The 18,550-nt window shown below is 44.1% G+C and overlaps 1 protein-coding gene and 1 non-coding gene across 6 annotated transcripts in view; one reads left to right on the top strand and one right to left on the bottom strand.

Moving 5' to 3' along the window:
* LOC126457234 (protein PALS2) overlaps positions 1-18,550 on the top strand; it is a 341,045-nt gene that overhangs the window by 230,054 nt on the left and 92,441 nt on the right. The gene's annotated exons all lie outside the window — the stretch shown is intronic.
* Positions 3,701-3,775, bottom strand: Trnas-cga (transfer RNA serine (anticodon CGA)). Its single transcript has one exon. It is a non-coding gene; the product is annotated as a tRNA-Ser (tRNA).

Genomic DNA, 18,550 nt, shown 5'->3' with positions numbered 1-18,550 from the left:
CCCTAAGGGATGACTTTGTGATCTCTAGTGAAATCCTAGTTGAAGGAATTGATCAGTCACTTTTAAAATTAACAGAAATTAAAGAAAAAATAGTAACCCAAATTAAGCGCCTCTTGACGTTGAACCAACTATGGAGCACAATCCCGATAGAAGTAATGAGGTGTTTGTGGAATAGGCGGAAAATGCAGAAACAGCAAAAAATACCGATAATGTCTGAAAATAGCAAAATATGCTAGAAATGCGACCAACGCAACTGCTGCAAGGACATATCGGGTGCGATTCCCAGTGTGACAGGTCTACCACCTATTTGCACGCGGGACAAGTGACCCATGCTCGCTGATCTGAATTTTTGCTTTGCAAAAATGGTTCCTCTTCACCATCTTAATTTTTTTCCCGGCAAAAATTTTGCAATACAACATGTAGAAGGGGAGGAGGCGGGGTTTGTCGACAACAGACTGTTCCGGAAAAAATAAAAATATATTTTTCTCTGTTCTAATCTTCTTCCCTATATAATCTAAAGGGATTGTGTTTATTACATGTTACTGTGTGTGTTATTATGATCAGTTGTCAGCTACTACGCTTTCCGTATGTACCTAATCACATGTATCTTAATTATCAGATGTACGTCTTACGTTCTGCACTTTCTGGCGGAAAGGCAGGCACTTTCGATGGTGACTCAGGGGTGCAATGCGAGAGGCCACTTAGTGCTCACAGGTGGGGCAAGTATGTATCACCTAGAAGGAGGGGTTCGTCGGTGGCGCTTGTCTACAAGCTCGTTTCAAAGCTAAGTCGTTGAGCCAGGCGCCGTCGTGGAACTTGCTGCCAACCTTGACGAATTTCCTCCATCTGCAGTAGTCTTCGGCGAGCTCCTCCCATATGTCACATTCAATATTAAAAGCGTTCATATCGCGTTTGACGCGATCTGTAAGGCGCAGTAGTGTGCGTCGGGGAAGACGAATGTGATTCATACGATGTAAGTGCCCAACCCACCGCAGGCGACGTTTAGTGACGCTAATACTCGGTAGTTTCGCAGTATTCAGGACCATCTCATTTGTCACATGGTGCCTCCATGTTATGCCAAGAATGTTTCGTGCGCACCGTAGATGAAAGGTGTTGAGCTTACGTTCTTGTTTAGCGTATGATGTCCAGGTCTCAGCGCCTCACAAGGGGGTGCTCAGCACACATGGTTGATAGATGAGCATTTCTGAGGTCGCTTAGAATGTACACCAAAGGTAATAAACGAAAAGAAAAAAGAGTTCCGTACGACCTTAATTATGTATATAGACAGTTTACCCATTCCGGGAATCGGGAACCTAGACGATTTTTGCCTGTTATCGGCATTGATACTGCTTACACATCGGTCCCAGGAATTCCAACTTTCGAGAATGTTTTAATTTCATGTTCGAAGTCGAATAATAAATGACAAAGGAAAAAAAATTCGGATGATATAATTACAAATTAATATTTTTCTGGTTTTTTTTTCCTTCACTTGTACTGTGAAACCTTTCTTCTTGCCAAATTCCATGATCCTACATCAAGGGGAAGTACCTCATAGATTTTAATGAATGAGTTTGCGAGTATCAAAATATGTAACATAAATGGCCGTACCTTTTGATTGTATTCACTTAGAAGCTAACATTTATGTGACCAGTGGAGTACAGACTTTAGTATGTGACGTAAATTTCAACTTGATAAGTCTTAATAAACGAACGGACAGACAGTCTGATAATAAATGACAAAATTTTTTCCAGTGATATAGTTACAAATTACCAATTTTCGAATTTTTTGCTCTAGTCGTATTGTGAAACCTTCCTTCTTGCAAGATTTCAAGATTCTAGGTCAAATGCAAGCACCCTGTTGCTTTTGATGAGTGAATTTTCGAATGTCAAAATATGTTACATAAATGGCCGTATCTTCTGACTGCATTGACTTAAAATTTTACAATTTTTACGCAGCCAAGGGACCCTAGATCTTAGTATGAGTCACAAATATGAACGTGATACGTCTACCCTTTGCTGCGGGAAAGGGTTCTTAACAGTCGGATAGACAGAAGGATGGACGAACAGCACAGCGATCCTATAAGCGTTCCGTTTTTACAGATTGAGGCACGGAACCCTAATAAACGAAAAGTGTATTGAGTGCACGACTTAGGTAACATGGAGCAGTACGGTATGCACACCAAAGACAATAAGTGAACAGAAAAGACTGTCAGTGAGACCAAGGAAACGGAAAGTACATGCAGCTTCCTTCGCATATAGCTATATTTACTTTCTTGTTACGAGTGTATCATTTCATTTCCGAAACTTATGTAATAGCATTTTTTTAATTTGCTGTTATATATTGTAGATAAGAACACTGTAGTATGGTTGTAATTTCATGTCCTCTAGACTACAGTGAGCCCTGGTGGGGAAAAATGCTTCAGAGCTATAGGAGTCTCCAGTCAGGGCCCCTTTCTTTAGATTAGATTCGATGTACTTTCGTTCCATAGATCTAAAGTGAGAAGACTCTCCATTATGTAAAACACGTCAGAAAACAAGAATACACTACACAAATTTAGAAACACAAACAGATATGCTAAAGTACCTTCCACAGATCCCACGTGAAATGGTCCTCACGGATTTGGAATAAGCCAGGAAATCTTAAACATACTTTTATTTAAAAGATGATAGCAAATTTGTCACAATACATGTAAACCTTCAATACACTGAGGTGCGTATGATAATCCTTAGTCTATTGCATCCATGCATCATCAAGTTGCAAAAAATCATTTTACAACACTTATTTACAATGATCACATTACTGCATTTAATTTGTACGGAAGTCAGTTTGTACGTAATACTTGTATTAGTAACATATAGACATGAGTAGGTTCTGCTAAGAAATTCATCAATGGAATAGAAGGAGTTTGTCACCAATAAATTCTTTAGGCTCCACTTAAACTGAACTTTATCAGTAGCTAAACTTTTTATGGTTACTGGCAAGTTAGTGAAAGTGTGTGTTCCTAGTAAAGGACACCTTTTTGGAGCAAAGTAAGTGACACGAAACCCATGCGAATATTATTCTTATCTCTAGTATTGATTCCGTGAACAGAGCTATTGGCTTGAAAAACAGGTACATTTTTAAAGGGAAATACCCTTAAGGAATATGTATATTTGGAAACAGTAGTTAGTATCCATAGTTCTCTAAACAGGTCTCTGCAGAGTGTTATTGAGATTTCACCACAAATAATTCGTATTACACCTTTCTGGATTCGGAAAATTTCATCTTGGGTCGATGAGCTACCCCAAAAAATAATCCTCCTTTGACAATGTGGAATGAAAGTATGCAAAGTATGCTAGCTTTTTATTTTTATATCACTTGTGTCTAACAACATTCACATTGTAAGTAGAGATTTGTTTGTAGTTATTTGGTATGATCTTGCCAGTTGAATATATTATGAAGCTGTATGCCTAAGAATTTAATACTGATGAATTTTTCCATCCGCTTATCGTCATGTTTTGGGCATATACCAGCGAGAAACCTCTTAAAAATTCTGAATTGCATGTGGTTTAGTGACAAAGAATTGGCTAGGAACTATTTCTGAATGTCATGAAAATTTCAGTAAGCGATCTTTCTAAAACCGTATTTGATATCCAGAATGAGATTTTCACTCTGCAGCGAAGTGTGCGCTGATATGAAACTTCCTGCCAGATTAAAACTGTGCGCCCGACCGAGACTCGAACTCGGGACCTTTGCCTTTCGCGGGCAAGTGCTCTACCAACTGAGCTACCGAAGCACGACTCACGCCCGGTACTCACAGCTTTACTTCTGCCAGAGCACTTGCCCGCGAAAGGCAAAGGTCCCGAGTCCGAGTCTCGGTCGGGCACACAGTTTTAATCTGCCAGGAAGTTTCGTATTTGATATGTTATTTCGAAATTTTTGCATTATCTGCAAACGAAAAAAATTTGGAGTCTAGTAATGTTACACGATGAAGGGCACTGATATATAAAAGAAAACGGGAGGTGCCTAAGATGGAATCTCGTGGGGGACGTTTCAGTGGGTTCCAACGATATCAATGGGACATGTGCGAACATCATGCAGATAATGAAATGCTTAAAATTTTTGTGGACCGCCTGCATATCTATACACACGTGTGTTCACACTGAAGACTAGCAGAAAATGAAATAATAAGGCTTATGAAAGAAAACAATACCTTACTATGACTCTAAAGAATAATGGAAATGAAGGCAATCTGTTCGAATGTGCACGTCTTTGGTTCCCAGCAAGGCATTTTCAATGCTGTATTGCTCCAAATTCTTGGATCCTCATCATCACACTGTCCACAAGGCGGTCGAGAGAGGGCGAATCACCTAAGACTTTCACAAATATCGCGGAAATGGAAATTGCTGATGATGTGCGATTTTCACAGAATGGATTGGTAATGGGGTTCATATTATTTGCCAATCAAGAGATTGTAGTAATACTTAGAAAGCTGATTTTTTGTGCAAACGTACTTTACATACTAAAGAACAACATAAGTGTATACACTGGTTATATGGATTCCGACCAGTAACGAGACAATTGTCCAGTCAAATTGTGTTCAAAATGACCACCGGCAGTGGCAATACACGATTCCAGTCTGGTGCGCAACGATTGCCAAACACATGCTAGCATTTCACAGGAGATGTCCGAGCAGGATGCAGTAATACGTCCTTGCATATCATTGAGTGTAGTTGATATATCCTTGTAGAAAGCGTCTTTCAGCTTCCACCGCAGAAAAAAATGCTACAGGTGTCAAATCTGGGAAACGCGCCAGTCAAGGACAGGCCCTCTATGTCCATTCAAATGGTTTAAATGGTTCAAATGGCTCTGAGTACTATGGGACTTAACATCTGAGGTCATCAGTCCCCTAGAACTTAGAACAACTTAAACCTAACTAACCTAAGGACATCACACACATCCATGCCCGATGCAGGATTCGAACCTGCGACCGTAGCGATCGCGCGGTTCCAGACTGAAGCGCCTAGAACCGCTCGGCAACATCGGCCGGCTCTACGTCCATTCCAACGATTTGGAGACAATTTGTGAAGGCATGCTGTAGTACTTAGTGCACTATGCACCGGACAGCCATCATGTCGGTACCACAGGTTCCTCTTAGTCTGTAGAGGAACGTCTTCTAGCATCGGTGGAAGATGCTCTGTTAGGAAGATGCGATATTTGTGCGCGTTCAGTGTTCCGACTCTGACAAACGCGCCTATGAGCTGTTGGCTCATTATCCCACACCACACGTTTGTACTACATGGACGCCGGCGTTCCACCCGACGAAGCCAACGGTGGTAGTCAACAGACCAAAAGCGCGTTTTTCGGCAGTTTACCTGACCGTGATTGGTAAATGTGGCTTCAACACTAACCAAGATACATCATACATCTGGAGTATCCTGTCTTAGTGCCCATGTACAGAAATTCCACACAGCTCTTGATGGAGAGAGAAGTGATAGGGATGGAACCTGTCGATGAAGAATGCGTAGGACACTTGCCTGACTCACGTCACTTCCTCATGCGATTGCGCGGGATCTAAAGTGCAGATCAACTGCAACAGCAGCAAGAATTTTAATTTCACCTTCACTTGGTTCCTCCTGTTACGTCATCTCCGTGTTGCACTACCACTCTCACGAAACTGGTTGAAGAGGCTGATAAATAATTGCCGAGGTGGCTGACTCCTGTCGGGATATCTTGCCCATACACCGTACAAGAACGAACTGCATTCTTCCTACACTCTCCGTACACCACGAGCTTGTCCGCTTTTCCTGCATTGGTAAATCCTATCGTCCAATCACGACCTACTGCTTGAACTGTCACGCACTATAACTGACTAGCAAGTCGCAGTGCGTTCAAGGAACACACAAGCACATTTAAGCAAACATAAAAACATCGCACCAAGCAACTACGCAGGTTGAATGGCACAAAAAAGCGTCCGCGTGGAAATTTTTCAAAATACGATACTTCGCCAACGACTCGCACTAGACGCCTGTGATAAACACCACTGAGGTTCAGGCGCTCAGTCCGGAACCGCGCGACTACTACTGTCGCAGGTTCGAATCCTGCCTCGGGCGTGGATGTGTGTGATGTCCTTAGGTTAGTTAGGTTTACGTAGTTCTAAGTTCTAGGGGACTAATGACCACAGATGTTAAGTCCCATAGTGCTCAGAGCCAAACACCACTGACATTCTAATGTACACTACTTTTAGTTTGTTAATGTCAGTAGGCATTGTTCTATTTATAAAAGTGTCCGTTTGCTCAAACAATACCCTTTCTAAGCATTATAGCCAGTGCAAACTTACAGAGCTGCCTTTCCGCTTTCCACAAACGTATTAGTAATCTAAAACAAAATTTCATTTCAATAAACACAGTGACGAAAATCTCTTCATCGACTATAATGTAATACACAAAGTTCATCGACTGCAATGTAATGTCAACTTGCAGAAATTTCTCGGGCAGCTTATAAAAATCTATATTCATTGGACCAAAGAGCGTCAGCAAATTAGAGGGAGCTCTTGTTTCAATCACTCAGTTCTGTAAGTAGCCAGTCCAGTTCGCTTCTGTGCCTAGGGAAGCAAAAATATTGGTTAACATCCTGGATCTGCCCATAAACACATTGTAGTGTTGGTATGACGTGAATTGTACGGAGGTGATGTCAGTAGCAGCCGTGGCCTAATTTCAGTCAGTAAGTGGCCATTACGAACCACTTCCTGTTCGCTTTACTGGTGGAGTTACGTTTCATTTTCTACTTTTCAGTATGCGATTGCGCCTTCAGTATATGTAGGTGTCTACAGCAAATGCCGTTATGCACATATTCAGTCTCCCAGTCCTTGTTCCATTCGCGCTTGGCTACATCTCTGACTACAGCATTTAGATACCCAGATCTAATGCAGCTTTTTCGTGTTCCATCCTTTACTCTATTCGTTGCCAATTACTCGGACTTCTCATGCCTCTGTCTCGTCATGCCTCTTGGTCCACACAAATAATGCGTACTGTTTATTCGTGGTTCTGATACAGTATGAGCTGTTTGCTATGTTGAATAGGAACTCTATTACTTTCACCAGCTGATTCAGTTGCAGTGAGGAGAGAGATGAGGTTAGTAATACAATACTGTCAACTTGGTTCAGCATACTCTACCTTAGCACTCCTTCAATGGCAAGTTTACCCTTGTAAATTGACGCTTCTTTCGATTGGCGGATAGTCCACTCCCTTTAGTTTTTGTACGTACACACGCACTGAGTCCTGGTACTGTTACTGCTCGAGGCTGACTGGTACTGTTACTGCTCGAAGCTGCCCCACTGTTGGATGGTGGCCATCCTTAAGTCGTCCAGTGACTAGGGTTGGTTCATGACAGCAGATGCCGCAGTCCAGTCCATTCGATTAATTCCCGCCTCCTGGATGAAGGTGTTCACGAAGCGGTTGCCGTGTGCTCTTGCGTTATCGTATCCAGAGACAAGAGTTGGCCACAGGACTGGGCAGTACGGAAGAAGATCCTGTCCTGATATGGCACAGTCCACGAATTAACTTTGACAGTGACTTCTCTGTAAACGATACTGACGCAAAACATGACTGACACACCTGCCTGCTGAACTCTGGACATCCCTAAGATGTGCGTTGATGTGTGGTCACGTCGACAGTCTTCTACGACGATCTGACATCAGGCAAATTTTCCACTCTTTGGTGAGAAGAACCACACCAATGATCTAGGTTCCAATCCAGAAGTTCCCTTGCTCACTTTCTTCGCGCTCTGCAGTGGTGTGTGGTGGTGGTGGTGATGATGTAGAGCACTGTTGAATGTTTGATTTGATTCTTTAGTGGGTGTTTGTACTGTTGTTCCAAATTACGCCTAGGATGACTGATCGCATGGAAAAGGTTGCGTACTGTCTGAGTCGACACAGCCCTTCCAGTTGCCTCTAGAAAAGTAACGCACAGTTCTGCTGCATTTTTCTGTGCGTGCCTGCGATCCGTAATTAGTAGGTAGCAGTCGTCAGCTGGTGTTGTGGAACGCGGACGACTAAACAAGGCAGGTACTTACTGGTTTCCCTCTCGTGATAGTGATCGTATGTTCCAACGATGTCGATGTCGCCTTGGTAAAAGCGAATTAAACGGAAAACGCAAGTTCCTGTGCTGTCAGACATACTTGCCGTGATAATGAACACCTCTACGCTTCGAAAAATCCTTCGAGACATGCGGAAAGACTTAACAGTGTGACCCGATACGTTTGGAGGGACAGGAGAATGTCCGTTATGTTCATTATCTCGGTACGCGGCTATTTCCTGTGGTCCATGCAGTATACAAGGTTTCCCAAGAGGAACGGCCAATATTCAGGGATATTGCAGGAACGATCATTCGAAGCTAAAAAGTCCAGTAAACTCGGGTTCTACAACACACACTTTAGAAGCTATGAGCACTTCTTCAACTTCGACACTGTGAAACAAATCTCTTCTACTGCAAGTTCTTTCCTTATTTTAAGAGGAGGTAATATGGAGCAAAACAGAAGAAAAGGGTCCGGTAAACATGGGCTCTAAAGCGCATACTTTAACACCTTGCCGGCCGGAGTGGCCGAGCGGTTCTAGGCGCTACAGTCTGGAGCCGCGCCACCGCTACGGTTACAGGTTCGAATCCTTCCTCGGGCATGGATGTGTGTGATGTCCTTAGGTTAGTTAGGTTTAAGTACTTCTAAGTTCTAGGGGACTGATGACCTCAGATGTTAAGTCCCATAGTGCTCAGAGTCAGAGGCAAACCAACGAGACGGCAATCAAATCCGAGCATCATTATTAGACTGTGCCCGAAGTCACGAACCGTAAGCTTTACCGTCGTATGGCGGAGCGTACCTATGGACAATAGGCGGTCGCGGGCGAGACAGCAACTGGTGGACCTACCGAGAGGACGTTCCAGAATGGGGTTTTGTTAGCTGGTCGGCACCTCACACTAGTGTGCTGACGGCTGAAAAAAGTAATTCAACTTTCTGGATGGTTAAGGGTCTAGCTGCCGCCTCCTGCGCCATAGAATAGGCCGCTTCCTTTTTGCACCAGAAGTTTCCTAACGTGGCGCAGTCTCTCCTGTTGGGACGGCAGACCTTTCTGGGTTCGTGTGCGCCTCAAGACCAAGAAGATGCTCGGTTTGAACCTGAATCATTTTCACGACTGCCGCCAGACTGAAAAGTTTATTAATTTCTCTCGAAATGACGGCAGCCGAAATCTGTTTACAGATTTCGGTTCCTCTGTGTGCAGCAAATTGTTACTACAAGGTTTCTTTCGTTTATGTAATTATTTGGATGCTTCAATTCGCGACTGAACCTTTAGATACGTCGAAATAAGACTGGCGTGTAAACTATGGGTAGAGTAGCGGTTTGTTCGTGACAAAAAGAACCCGAATCTGTCAACTAGTTCTTATTCTTTAATTATTTCTCGACTCATCCTTTGTTTCCAACCTTGTGCGGCCCTCCGCGCGCTTGTCACTGTACTTTGCGTTCTCGGAAGGTTTCGTAACACCATGTGTTGTAGTTTGATATTGTCCTTTCTAAACAATTCTAAAAATTTACAAAAGAAGGCGGCATCAGCCAAGGGACTGGTTGCAAGACGTCCGTACATTGTTTTCATACAAAATGAGTCCAGTTTTCGAGCGCGTCGAGAAAATCACGGTCCCACCTATAGTTGGGCGCGGTCTTTTTGACACAAAGTTGGGGCCCGAGCTATGTGGATCACATTTCTTCTGCTGACAAGTGCTGATGACTATTGAGGTATGCATTGTAGAGCCATGTTTACTAGGCTTTTTGCTTCGAAAGATCGCCATGTCCTTGAATACTCACTATTCCTCCCGGGCATACTGTAGAGATAAAAAAAAAGACACAACTAAGTGAGTTATGAGAGTGGTGCAAAACGTTTTTATTAATGATGAGGTCTTGTTGGAAGGAACCACGGAACGAAAAAAATATGCCAATAGTAGGGTCCTCGATTACGCAGTCATTAGAGACGGAGCAGTTGCTCAAATGGTTCAAATGGCTCTGAGCACAATGGGACTTTACTTCTGAGGTCATCAGTCCCCTAGAAATTAGAACTACTTAAACCTAACTAACCTAAGAACATCACACACATCCATGCCCGAGGCAGGATTCGAACCTGCGACCGTAGCGGTCTCGCGATTCCAGACTGTAGGCCTAGAACCGCTCGGCAGTTGCTCGGACTAGGGAATAATAGGGAGGTGTCCTTCTAAAAGGAACCTTCCTAGCATTTGCTCTAGGTGACTTAGGGAAACAACGGAATACCTACATCTGGATGGCTGGGCGGCGATTTGAACAACTGTCCTCCCGAATGCGAATGCATTGTCACTGTCTACCTCTCGCGATGGAGCATTTGGGACATGCCTTATATTATGTTGGAGAGCTAACGGGTAAATGGAAAAGAATTTAGTTGCAGCAACGATTTCGGCTCGTTCCCATTAAACCAGATAAACTCCGTTGTGTTGTTTCGAAACTAAAATATTCATATTTAAATGACTCCGGACCTTTTAACTCTCTTCATGAGCTGTTTGTCCACTGATAGCCCAGGAAGTTTGATTGATACCAATAGGGTGCTGAATGGAACCGGCATGCGTAACATATCTACACGGTCCAGTGAGTGGGGAGTTCCTTTGTGCAACCAGACAGCAGCAGGGCATAAATTATTAGTGAAGGAGTGGTTAACTACTGCCTTACGGATTAGAGGATCAGAGCAAGGTTGGAGGCCCTTATTAGAACAGTCTAGTGAACATAATAGCGGAGGAAATGAATTCAACCATGCTAATAAAGTTTATTTTTCCGACTAGGGTATGATTACGGGGCCATACGTAGACGAAGACTGAGAGCTTGTTTTCTGCGAACATACAAACCAAAGAAACACTTCGAGTGGTTTCCTCTAAAACGTCTTGTTGTAAAGCTGCAGGCTGCAGACAAGCTCTGACCCCAGCCTCGAGCAACATTGTCAGATAGTTTGGAAGTCGCAGATGATTCAGAGTGTACCTTGGAGCGTCCCTGTCACAGCCGTGTTCTTTGTTCGACGAGGAGAGCAGTGGGAACATTGACACCTTGAGTGAACTGCGTCAGCTAATTAGCTGAGGGACAGCCCGTATCTTCCCATCGCTGCGTGGCGTGAGAGGCTCCCACGTGCCACGTCACACAGCAACCCGCCCGCTCCCATGACCTCGCCAGGGCAATATTGCCTATCACTGGCAGGTTCGCTATTGCAGTTGCTCAAGGAACGGTTTGGTAGTTCAAAGACATTAATTTTGACCCTCTGTGGATCCTAGCACTGTTTCGTCGTGTACATATATTCCGATACATTCCGCAACACAGGCCTGTTTTTTCTAAGAAGTACCATTGTACGGTATCTCAAGCGTTTGAGGGGAACAAAAACAATAGATTTTTCCGAAATTTCGTAGGCAAACGAAAAGTGGGAAATGGACAAATGGATCACCAAATTGACCAACGTGAGGTCTCGTTTTGGAAGAAAAACTTCCAATTTTTTTGTGAAATGAGTTCTCTAAAACTAAGAAAATAAACAGATTGCGCAACAACATTAAAAGACTGCCTTTTTGAAACCCCATCTTTTTTTCCCATTATGGCGAAGAATTTCGAAATTTGGCTCGAAGGTGTCTCCAAACTTCCACTGTAATGGGGCGTCACCGTCTGACTCGACGATGCTTCAGGCAGCAAAGTGTCGACACGAATGAAAAAAGACCAGAGGTTAGAATTTCAGGTGACGTGTAAGGTGGGTTAGTGACGTGTCGCATTGGTACCATATTCCAGCACAATTCCTCTCAACGCTACAGTGGAGGTGATACACCGTGGGAAGGTCGTCACACCTCTCCTTACCAACGTCTCACCCCTCTCTTGGCGCGTCTGTGATGGAGCTCAGAACAGCGATGCCCAGCGTTTTATTATGGGCGGCCGAGGTCAACATTTCGGACAAATCACTGCTCAGAATCGACACGAAAAGGCCTCACGAGGTGTAATAAAGAGCGTGAATGACACCACCCATTCCCTTGCAACCATACTGTCCACATATTTCGCGGTCGAAAACGACAGTTTGCAGTACAGTGACCGACAGGACAACGTTTTTGACAACCTTTGATGCTGTTGATAACCTCCAAACGCTGCAGCCCTTCTCTAAGGACACTGCAAGGCGGCAACCGTATTAAACATGATCAGACCCCTTAGGAGTGCAGCGTGACCACAAATTTTGCTCTAGTTCACTGGGTGGAACCACTATAGAACATTCAAAACCATTCGACGAAATTTAAGCAGAAAAGGGTGTTATCAACCTTCTTTTTTGCGCTCGCCTGTGGCGTGTGCACTGTGTGGAGAGGGGGGGGGGGTCATTGACACACATGTGAATAAAATGTCAAAGGGTCCCTCTAAGACATCCCCAGCCCCCAGTATCCCAACACCCTCAGTGCCAAACGTGCACCTTTGTTGGGCACCTTAAAAATGTCCCTTCACAAGGACAAGCCATTCACTAATTCCTAAGCATTGGCGGGATAGGTAAACCTTTAGACATCCTTAGTAATTTACATGCAGCCAGCAAACTCTAGTGCAGTGGCATCATTAAGTTATTTTGTTTTTATGCACAAGAAAATCATTTTCAGGGCAAACAAAGGAACACGTTCTGATTTTAGTGACGTCTTTATTGATTTAAATGAATTGTCAGGAACACATGACACTACCTGTATTGTCAATGACAGCCTTGCATCTCCGGATATTGTTGTGGATCAGGGAATTTATGTAATCCTGGTTGATATTGTTCCAGATGTTTCGTAATGGATCAATCAGTTCCTCAACAGTACCTGGTTGGGTGTGTGTACTTTAGCCTTCAACCCATGAAACCCTACACATTTTCAACTGGGTTTAAGTTGGAGCTGTTGGCAGGCCATTCCATCATCAGTATGCCCACTGCATTGGAACGATCCCTGATGAACTAGGTGATGTAAGGCCGAATGGTGTCGTACATCAGTGTGAAGCTCGGTCCGTACTGTAGCTTGTTGGTCCTGGAACTCCTGCTGCCCAATAGAACGACGTTCCCACAGAGGTGTAGTGCAACAGTGACGACCCTGACTTCAATGGTACACGTTAAGACCTGTCTCGCAGTGGTGTTGGAGCACCCTTCCTACCACAATGCGTGACAACCATCAGCTCATTCGCCATGTATTGCTATGATCTGTCATCTCGAAACACAGCAAGGCTAGGCGAAACTCACAATTTTGTTAAATGACACAAACATTCCTTGTCTTCTGTGCTGAGATGAGCCAGAGCTTAACGCATACACAGTTTGCTTATCAAGCAATGAAAACAATAACGATAACATAAGAAAGAAGCACACCACGCCATGTTAGAACTGGCTGCAGACTCCCTTCCTCTGTCCTATTCCCAGGCTTCCCCCCCCCCCCCCCTTTTCCATCCTGTTTTTCCCCACCTGCCCTCTCTCTGCCTCCTTTCTCTCCCCCAAATACTTTTGCATTCCCCTCCTCTACCTTTCCACGTTCCCTCTCGCATCTGCCCTGCACTCCGTTATGAGTCCTCTCCCTCCGTCGGTTTCCCCAACCCCACTTCGTTTTTCCTCTCCTCCCACCTTTTTTTCCCCCTCATCTGTCCAGGTCACACACACACACCCCTCCCATCTGGCCTTGGCTGTGGTGTGTCATCTTCATGCCGACTTTTTTAGTGCCAGCAAAAAGCCTGAAGCGATTTAGGGAAATCACAGAAAACCTAAATTAGGATGGTCGGACGCGGATTTGAATTGTCCTCCTCCCAAATGTGAGTCCAGTGTCCTACCATTGCACTACCTCACTCGGTTGTGAGTTAGAATAAAACTTCTGTTAATGTTTCCGTCATTGTGTAACAACTCGTTTGTAAAACTAAATGTACACTCTAAGACAAAAAAAGGACTTCCCACGAAATAATCATCCGAATGGGACGGAAATCGGTAGATATGATGTACATGTATAGACAAACAAATGATTAGAATTTCATAAGCGATAAGTGATTTATTCAAGAGGAAGACCTTCACAAACTGAGCCCTTATGCAAGCAGTTATTCGGTTTGGTATTGATTGATAGATGTCCTCCTGAGGGATATCGTGCTAAATTCTGTCCGATTGGGGAATTAGATCTTCAGAATCCCGATTTGGTTGCCCATAGTGTTCCAAACGTTCTCCAATCTGGGAGAGATTCGGCGACGTTGCTGGCCAAGACAGGGTTTGGCAAGCACGAAAATAAGCAGTAGAAACTGTGGCCGTGCACCGGCGGACATTATCTTCCTGAAATGTAAGCCCAGGGTTGCTTGCCAAGAAGGGCAAAAAAACGGGGCATAGAATATCGTCGACGTACCGCTGTGCCAGTTTTGCCAGTTTTGGGTGCTGCAGACTGCAGCCAAAGGGGTCCTGCTATGAAACGAAGTCGCAGCCCAGGCAATCACTCCTGCTTGTCGGGCTGAATGCTGGGCGACACAGGTTGGTATCCCATCGCTGTCGGGGGCGTCTGCAGACACGTCTTCGCTGTTCATCGCGGCTCAGTTCGAAGCGTGTCTCCTGTTAACGGTTCTTGTGATCACTGAAGAACCAGTTGCACGTCGGATCGATAACAGTGATGAATCCGGCTCTCTGAGTGCCTCTGACGATCGCTCGGTCCTCACATTTGTCGTCTCCCTAGGTCGACGGCTCCCTTCTTCACGCTGTGTTCGGCCGTGGTTCACCCATTGCTACCAACATCGCTGGATAGTGGCATCGCTCCTACTCAAATGACGAGGGATTCGCCAATTATTCCAACCGGCTACTCTGAGCCCAAAAAAAAAAAATGGCTCTGAGCACTATGGGACTCAACTGCTGAGGTTATTAGTCCCCTAGAACTTAGAACTAGTTAAACCTAACTAACCTAAGGACATCACAAACATCCATGCCCGAGGCAGGATTCGAACCTGCGACCGTAGCGGTCTTGCGGTTCCAGACTGCAGCGCCTTTAACCGCACGGCCACTTCGGCCGGCTACTCTGAGCCCAATTACGTGTCCTCTCTCATAAGCTAACATCTGCGTATATTGTTCATGCGCCTGCCTGCGAGGCATAGTTACTGTCCAGCTGAATATGCAGAATGAAATTCGCAAAGATTTTGTCCCCTGGTATCGACGTCCCCTGTTTACTCTCCTTGCCAGCTGTCCTGTGAAATTGCTCTGCGGTGTCACACTTTCATCCACTGAACGCCAATGTTTACAATTTTACGTTTTCCGTCGAAACCTGTATGAATATCAATTTGTGACCATTTTGCGTCGTGTTTTATTTTTTCTCTTCTTAGGGTGTAGTTTGTAATACGATAACTGCAATAAGTGCTTTTTCTGACAACTATGGTCAAATGATAACCGTAAAGTATTCCTACTGGAACACTCCTCCTCGAGTATTTCAAAAGATTTGCAACTTTCAGTCAGCGACAGATTTGTGCAGGCGTTTGCTTCATATACCTTCGTGATTATAATTCACTGAGGGCGCAGAAGCACTTGTTTTACGTCAATGTGTCTGACTCCAACGTGTTACTGTTGCTGTACTTGTACGTCGCTGCTATTATTTTACACTAAATTTTCATGCTTTTCATCTAGCATCGGTTCCGACTGATAAATATATCCGTAGAAAATAAAATAAAAAACGCAGAAATCAACAGGGTGATTACTTTTCTCCTGATAGGCTGCTGCCTGCTGCCTTGCTCATCGTCGCTGTAACATACAGGTGCCGCTGACGGTGTGCGTGTGCCCACGACTTGCCGTAAGATCGTGCGGAATGGCGCTGGCAGCCAACGGCCGTCTGCGAAGTCGCAGCCGGTCGTCCTTGGGTGAGGTGATTACCGGCCACGACTTCCCAGCTCTGCCATCATCGCTCGAAGCATTTCAAATTTTTTAATCGAACGCTACCACTTTAACGGTACCCGGCGCTGTGCGTTTTTCTCCTAATTATTGACAAAAGGAGACTGCAGAAACTATAGTCCATACAAAGCGGAGTTCAGTGGTTCAAATGGCTCTGAGCACTATGGGACTCAACTGCAGTGGTCATCAGTCCCCTAGAACTTAGAACTACTTAAGCCTAACTAACCTAAGGACATCACACAGATCCATGCCCGAGGCAGGATTCGAACCTGCGACCGTAGCGGTCGCGCGGTTCCAGACTGTAGCGCCTAGAACCGCTCGGCCACCCTGGCCGGCCACAGCGGAGTAATCTAGCAAATTCATTCACTACTTTCAACAAATTGTTGTTCTTCCAATTCTTCATGTGAGCCGATTCCTTATGTGAGAAGTTGATTCGCAGCTATATACTCCCTTAAAAGTTGAAGAGCGGGTAGTGGAGAGATAGCTTCACTTACTCGTTAGCTAAGGAAAGAATGACTAAAAAGAAGAAACGCAGCAAAAAATCCACTGCTCTGATAGCAGACTGACCAGGTAACGTAACATACTATCAACAAGGCACAAATGAATGAGAGTGTGGGAGCATGTTTCCAGCCGTCTACCAGCCTCGCATAGGGAGTTGGACATCACATGGCGTGAGGTCAACGCGACTTCAGTGTCAACGTAACACGAGGCAGCTGAAGGAACGGGAAAAGAAAGTGTGTGTCAATCAGCGAACAGTTACTGTGTACTGTGATGGTGTTCTTCATTAATTACAACATGGCCTGGAAACAAATTTGGATGACTTCATACGGAGAAGAACCGCCGCGAAACTGGAAGAAATGTGACGAGTGTAGCTCAAGAGTTTGGTATTGCTTACAGTATTGTTTCACGTGGGCGGGCCCACATGTTGAAAATGTTGTTTCGACTATACTGCAGACGTTTCGCTGGAAAGCCCGTACACATACTCCATACAGTTCCGATCTCTCCCAATCGATTTTCGTATTTTTAGAGCCCTGAAAAAAAGACATTCGTGGCCCTCGATTTGCTTCGAATGAAGAGTTACACGCCTGGGTACAATCACAGTTCCGTAGGCAACCGCAAACATTTACCCATGAAGGCATTGACGGTCTTGTCTCACAGTGGGATAAATTTATGAACAGATTACTTACTTCTTAGGACTCTGTACCTAAATTGGTGAAAACGAAACCCTCGTAGGGTTATTTTGCTGTCCGTCTGTCTGTCTGTCCGACTTTTCAGAACCGTTTTTCTCAAAGGTTCAAATTTATATCACATGTCCCTTGGCGATACAAAAAAAGTGAAGCTTCTGTCTATACAGTCAATAGATACAGCCATTTATGCCACATATTTTGATACTCGCAAACTCAGTCATCTAAACGTCCATGGTACTTGGCGTTAGAGTAGAATAATGAAATTTGTCGAGAAGCTAGGTTACTCACTACGACCACAGGAAAAAAAGCCCGAAAAATTGTTAATTTTTAATTATATCACACGAAAAGTTTGTTTGTAATTTGTTATCTATCTGTCCGTCCATCTTCTTTTTTTTATGGGACGAATAAACGTATCAGGTTGAAATTTATGTCACATACTAACGTACATGGTCGCTTGGCGATGTAATAAATGTAAGCTTCTAAGTCGATGAAACCGAAAGATATGGCCATTTTTGTCATGTATTTTGATACTCATAAACTCACTCATTAAATCTTATGAGTACTTCCCCTTGACGCAGAATCATGAAATTTGTCGAGAAAAATGGTTTCTCATTGCAGATGGAGGCAAAAAAACTCAGAAACTTGCGAATTTGTAATCGTATCACACAAAAAGTATTTTTTTTGTCATTCTTTATCGGACTTCAGACTTGGAATTAAAGCATTCTCGATAGCCTTGGAATCCTAGGTCATATATATAGCCATTATTAATGTCGAGATTACCCGGAATGGACGGACTGTCTGTATACATAACTAAGATTGTACGGAATCCTCAATGCGTGAGTCCTACTGGGATCTGGCCAATTTTTGTTTTTTACATGTGTCTCGTTTTCATTTGACTGCCTCTTATAGATGAAGACGGAGTGTGATCTACATGACGATTCTATGAGTATCCGCGCAGGGCTTATATTCACGGAAAATCTGAGGTTTTGGACTGTAACACACATGATCAGAACAGTGGTCTAAGTGACTTACGTAGGATTCCAATTGCGGTATTGAAGTGACGAGAGCGATTCGCAAGTACAGTGTTGCAATGACTGGAGAACATCGGTTATGTAAAGTTTCAAGATTTTCCTTTTTTTTCCGGAGACACATTCAATGTTAGATGTATAGAAAGTAACAAAACCAAAACAGATGACCAAACTTCCAGGACAAGTCCCTCGCACATAAAATAAGAAAATACACGGAGACGAGCTCGGAAACGCTTTATTTCGGCTCTTCAGGGTTCAGTAAGAACAGAAAAACACCTGAACGGAACGTATCAAAATCCCCCATGAAACTCTCTCTTACATGAAATTTTCGAAGTACCCTCTTGGGTACGTCTGGTTAAATTGCATATCTTAGATTCACCGCCAGACTATTGTATTCCATTACAACGAAGGTAACATTGACACGCAACTCAAGTCATCGT

This window comes from Schistocerca serialis, chromosome 2, assembly GCF_023864345.2.
Source record: "Schistocerca serialis cubense isolate TAMUIC-IGC-003099 chromosome 2, iqSchSeri2.2, whole genome shotgun sequence".
Taxonomy (NCBI): domain Eukaryota; kingdom Metazoa; phylum Arthropoda; class Insecta; order Orthoptera; family Acrididae; genus Schistocerca; species Schistocerca serialis.
The sequence above is the reverse complement of the archived record's forward strand: the minus strand, read 5'-3'. Positions and strand labels throughout refer to the sequence as shown.